The following is a 5,771-nucleotide window of genomic DNA, read 5'->3' on the forward strand; positions in this document are numbered from 1 at the left end:
GGCATAACAAGCATTCTGAGGTTCACCAGTGTTCCAGACTCTCTAGTATCTTTATTGCACCAATAATCTTTGAGAATAGGGTTTTTCAACTTTGACACAATTGACATGTATGCCAAGTACTTTGTTGTAGGAGTTGCCTTGTGCATTTTAGGATATTTGCAGGATTCCTGGCCTCTACCCACTAGATGCCAGTAGCTTCCCCAACCCCAATGTCTCCTGTCATTGTCAAGTGTCCCCTGGTGGAGCAAAATCACTCTCAGTTGTGAGCTTCTGCTCTAGAATCATGAGACCTTTCTCTAAATTCTCTCCATGGCACCAACATTCTTCAGACTAAAACTCCAAGTTCAGTCACATGATGATTACATAAACCCCAAGCAGAAAAGATTTATTCTGCATATAAATTTGCCTCTTGAGGAAGTAACAGGCCTTATCATTATGTTGATTGGCAGGTCCAGGGATGATCTTCCTCCCTCCTTACTTCAAGAGAAGAAACAGTAAATAGAACCATTCGGCAGCCAACGGCAAAGTAAGGTTTTGTTAGGTGAAGTGCTGCCAGTCTTGCGTGGGTCATTTTCTTAAGGCTTGTTCCAAATAACCAGAGGACTTGAAGTTTGCAGCTGAGATGACTCAGGCTCTATCATAGCAGCCTGATACCTGTGTTTCCCATCACGTTGTTGGACAGATAAACTCTGTCATTGTCTGGTTAATCCCCAGGCTAGAAGAAAAACCTCAAATCTCTGCTTATGAGCCCACAGCTATCCAGCCATAGTTTCTGTAGTCCGCAGGTGGGGTGTCACAGGCCCTCACACAGCAAACATATGCCCCAGTTTCCCAGGTCATTCAAACTCAGATACAACTCCCAGAGGTGGTGGTTGACCTAGGGCACAGCAGAGAGACACTCAAAGGCTGCAGAACTGAGCCATCAAATGCTTAAGCAGAGGGTCTGGAGTTTACTTGGATGACTGAAACCCTCATACAGCAGCAGCAATTGGGTTCCCCAGGTCATTCAAGTTTAGATCCAACTCTGCTAGGCTCTGATTCACACTGAGGGTGGAAGTCAGGTCTTCACAGGCAGCAGCAGTGACTTGGCAAATCTTCAACTGCAATATCCTCAGCCAATGACTGGGTGCCTCAAGCTTAACAGAAAAACCTCAGACTCAAATACTCCAGTGCACTTGGTGCTGAGCAAGGATGCAGTGTCCTGACAAGCCACAACCTCCAGAGGACACTTCCTCAACTGAATCATCTGCAGCCTGCATTTGGGATGCTGGAGCCCCTCACAGAGCAGTTCCAAGCCTGGCAACCCCAAGTCATTGCTCCTTAGGTCCATCCTTATTAATTCTTTTTGGATATCAGAGCTGCTGTGAGGTCCTGATAGGCAGGGATAGAAACTCAGCACCTCCTCAGCCTCAATTCTGCAGTTTGCATTTGGGGTGTCTGAGTCTTTGATAGAGCAGCTTCACCCCCCAACTTCTCAGGGCATTGCAATACAAAACCAGCTTTATCAGATTCGGATTAGAGCTTAGAGCAACAGCAAGCTGTTCATTGTAGATGTCTGACAAAACATTCCTCTCGGCTGACTATGCCAATAGCATCTGGACCCGGAAATCCATCTCACCCATCTTCTTCATCCACACTGTAGGCAGCCCTGTACCAGTACAGCACTGGGATGCTCCTGTAGTTTGTCACACAAAAAGGAGGAGGAAACCTTGGTGGTGATATTGCTGACCACGACTACTTGGAAGTGGCTCAGGGCCTGTTGGATAAATTCATCTTCCTGGATCACATAAAAGCAACTAAAGAGCCACCAGAATCCCTGCTGCAGGTAGAGCCCTCACTCTGAGATTTGCTTTGGACTCACTCCAATAGTTCGATCTTGATGCCAGGGGAGACCTTCTAGCAAAGACTTTTCTCAAGGTAGCTTCTTGTTTCCTCATTCACATGGGGAGTCCCAAGAAGCTCTTTTCTGAAAACCCTACTCAGCCAACAGCATCCTCACATTCTGCTCTGGGATGGACCCAATCTCCCCAACATCCAGGATATAGTACATGGCCTCAAAGAGCTCCTAGAAACTCAAGTGATGAAGCTGTAGAACACTGCACAGTTGATGTCCTTATGGAAGATGATCATCTTGAGGGAGGAAGAGATATCCATCCCATCAAGCCATGCTTCTGGAAGTCCTGCTCCTCAAATGGGATTTTCTGATTCCCGAGACCATATGCCACCAAAAAGCAAGGACTGGAGAATTGAGGTCCCTGGCATCAGGCTCAGAGGTAGAACATGTAAAGTGTTGTGGTATCTTGGATGTCTGTCTCAAAATCCCCCTTGCCACTTTCTAACTGCTGCTTGAACCAAGTACAAATGACACAACATATGGTGGAGACAAATTGTAGAGTGAAAAGGGACTTGTTTTTCACGAAATTGAAGGGTTTACCAGCCTGCTTAACATTGTGGAAATACGTGTAGAAGTACTTCTTCCTTTCTGTGTCAGAGAAGCCCAGGATCTCCACATGCTTGGGATGCTGGAGCAAGTGATGGAGCTTCTCCAAAGCCATGGCCTGGCAATGATGAGCAGACAACCGAGGCAGCAGGTTATTCTGAAACAGACTGCTAATGAGAAGCTCTGTGAGCTGTTTTTCCTCCCAGCAGAGGCACCAGGGTCCCTGGGACTTGTAGAAAGAGGACTTGAGCTCCTCAAAGCCATTTATGATGAAAAGGAGGCACTCAGGAACTCAGACAAGCCCCCAGTAGGGCACTCTGGGATCTGGCCGGCAACTGGGGGTAAGGTCTTGCATGCTCTGCTCTAGGTGCTGTAGAAAAGAAAATCAAACTTGTCTTGGAAGAGCCTCCCATTGGTCCAGTCCAGCATCACCTTCTGGACCAGCATGAATTTGTCCATCCCTGCTGCCCACTCCAGGAAAACAATGTACAGTGACTGGGTGGTGCTCCTTACCTCTCATACCATTATTCAAATTGCTAATTTCTAACTCTAAATAAGCCATTAAATGTTGTTAGAGCAGATAAAGTGACATAGAGGCAATTCACAATAGTTGGTGTGATGGTTGATTTTATGTATCAACATAGATAGGCCCTAGATTCTAATTATTTAATTATTCTAATAATTAAATTAATAAAGTAATAATAATTATTCTAATTATTTAATCAAACACTATTCTAGATATTTCTGTGAAGGTATTTTGTAGATGTTTCTAACATTGACAAGCAGTTCAATAAGTAAAGGAAATTGCCCTAAAAAAATGTGGATGAGCCTCATCCATTCAGTTGAAGACCATAATGGCAAAAACAAGTTTCCTAGAAAAATTTTGCTCAGGATTGCAACCTCAGCTCCTGTTAGAGATTCTAGCCAGTCTGCTCTACAGATTTCAGACTTCCTAGTCCCCACAATCACATGAGCCAATCCCTTAAAATAAATCTCTTTATATTTAATATATAATGATTTAGTTATAGTACATCTCTTTATATATATATATATATATATATATATATATATATATCTTTGTATTTCACTAATATATAATATACATAAGCCCATATAGCTTCTGTTTCTCTGACAAACTCTGACTTACAGAGGTATATTTTATGAAAATATACTACTACTCTTCTCTATTGCTTTCATTTTATTTATTGGGTATGTGTAATATAAGTGGAGGACAATACTATTTTTCTTTTAAGCATGTTTATCTGTTAAATTTTGTAGAATCTATTCTAGTATATCAAGTATCATTAATCCAAGGAGAAGATCCTACTACACACAATGTTTAGACAAGGTGTCAGTGCAAATATTGACAAAAAAATACATTTTAACATCACATTCTCTGGTGGAGGAAGTAATGCAGTCATATTAAAGCCAATGAAAGCAAGAATAGCAGCTATTTCTCCAACTAAAGTTTGTCCAAATTGGAGTCAACTATCAGGACATTTCTATTTTAAATGACTAATAAATAATAATGGTTCTTTTAAATATTGGGTATGATAGGAGTGAAAAAGAATGTGTGATAACACATGCAGTCAGAATATATGAGACACAGTGCCTACTTTATATTTCATAAATTTTGATACAAGGAAACTCAAACTCTACAGATTCTGTTTACCCACATTTAAACTAGGACATATTTTTACCCTTACCACACAAGATTATTTTAAGAATAAAGAAAGTGTTAATTTAATAAAATGAAGTTCAAAACTAATATTTATTTGCTACTTATTTCTATAGTATTTTTTTCACTTTCTGGTAAGATCCTGAGGTTAAATCTAATAACGGTTTTAATACTTCTATTGCTTTTCACTAGTAGCTGATTTTTTATTCCATGAGTGATCCATGGAGACTGTTGGACTAAAATAGAGTGTCCAGCAAGACAGCAAAGGGGTAAGACCCAGCTCTGCTCTCTGTAAGACTGAGCTTATGCCTACATAGGCATTGTAATGATTCTCTCTGACCTAATTAAACATTTTTTTTTGTGTGTGGTATGCGGACATCTCACTGTTGTGGCCTCTCCCATTGCGGAGCACAGGCTCTGGACGGGCAGGATCAGCGGCCATGGCTCCCGGGCCCAGCCGCTCTGCGGCATGTGGGATCCTCCCAGACCGGGGCACGAACCCGTGTCCCCTGCATCGGCAGACAAACTCTCAACCACTGCACCACCAGGGAAGCCCTAAACATTTTTATAGTTACATAACCATAAAAGATTAATCCAAGAAAATAGAGTTAAAATAGAAATTTATAGTGATACTATAACTAGTGCTGTCAGTGTAGAATGTATGGTTAGGAATTCTGCCTATGAATGTGTTTCTATCTGTGCTTGAAGATGGAAGGGATTATATAGCTTATTGCCTATGAAAAATAACAATTATAGATAATATTTATTTTAATTGGAGCTGGGGTGATTTGAAATATAATACTATCAAATTCTTAACATTTATAGAAAACTAAACTGATATTGCCAATATTAAGAGAGGCAGAAAAGCAATATGAAAGGACACCAAAATGTTTTCCCTTTCCAGCTATAGGAAAAATTAGACACTTCAAAATTTACTCTGTATAAACTAAGTAAGAGTAGTCTAGTTGATGATGTGTTAACAAACATTTCCCAAACCTCCATGCCTTGAAACAACAATAATTTATTTCTTTTCTACAATTTACATTTGTTCTGGGATCCAAGCTAGTTAGTGTCATACCATGTGGGATATCACTGGCCATAGTGACAAGAAGAAGATGGACTTTTACAGTAGTACCCAACCCCTGCACCATTAATAAGTATTGGCTAAGAAATAAAACTTTGCTGCTATATGCCACTGAGATTTTGAGGCTGATTATCATCACAGAATAACTCTCTCCTGATTGAAATAGATATTCGTACCTGAAGCAGGTTGTCCACTGGCATGGTTCATCAGTTTGCAAAGAAGATATGAATATTGGAATCTGGAAAATAATGATAAATGTTATACAGTAGTGGAAAAAAGTAAAACTATACCTGGCAATATACTAAAATATCATGTATCTCGTGAAATTTTAACTCTGGGACAAGAAGTTTGAAAACACTATTAATAGAACACATTTGTTGTTGTTTGTTGTATTTGATAAGGTACTACCAGAAAAAGAAGAGCTCAGGAAAAACAAAACAAAACAAACAAAAAAAACAACAGAAACCCCAGCTTGTCAGAATTAAGAACAAGAATTAAGAATAGACAGACAAGATAATTGAAGTCCTGTAGGCTCATAAGAAGAAATGATTTTTTACTTTACCCTCTCA

The 5,771-nt window shown here is 40.2% G+C and overlaps 1 pseudogene across 1 annotated transcript; it reads right to left on the reverse strand.

The window, feature by feature from the left end:
- Positions 1–433: 433 nt before the first annotated feature.
- LOC307064899 (NACHT, LRR and PYD domains-containing protein 12-like) lies at positions 434–5,402 on the reverse strand (annotated as a pseudogene). The gene is made up of 2 exons: positions 5,379–5,402; positions 434–2,911 (listed from the first exon to the last, which is right to left on the reverse strand). The product of its transcript is annotated as an NACHT, LRR and PYD domains-containing protein 12-like (transcript).
- Between the last annotated feature and the right edge of the window lie 369 nt (positions 5,403–5,771).

This window comes from Hyperoodon ampullatus (genome assembly GCF_949752795.1).
Source record: "Hyperoodon ampullatus genome assembly, chromosome: 16".
Classification (NCBI taxonomy): domain Eukaryota; kingdom Metazoa; phylum Chordata; class Mammalia; order Artiodactyla; family Ziphiidae; genus Hyperoodon; species Hyperoodon ampullatus.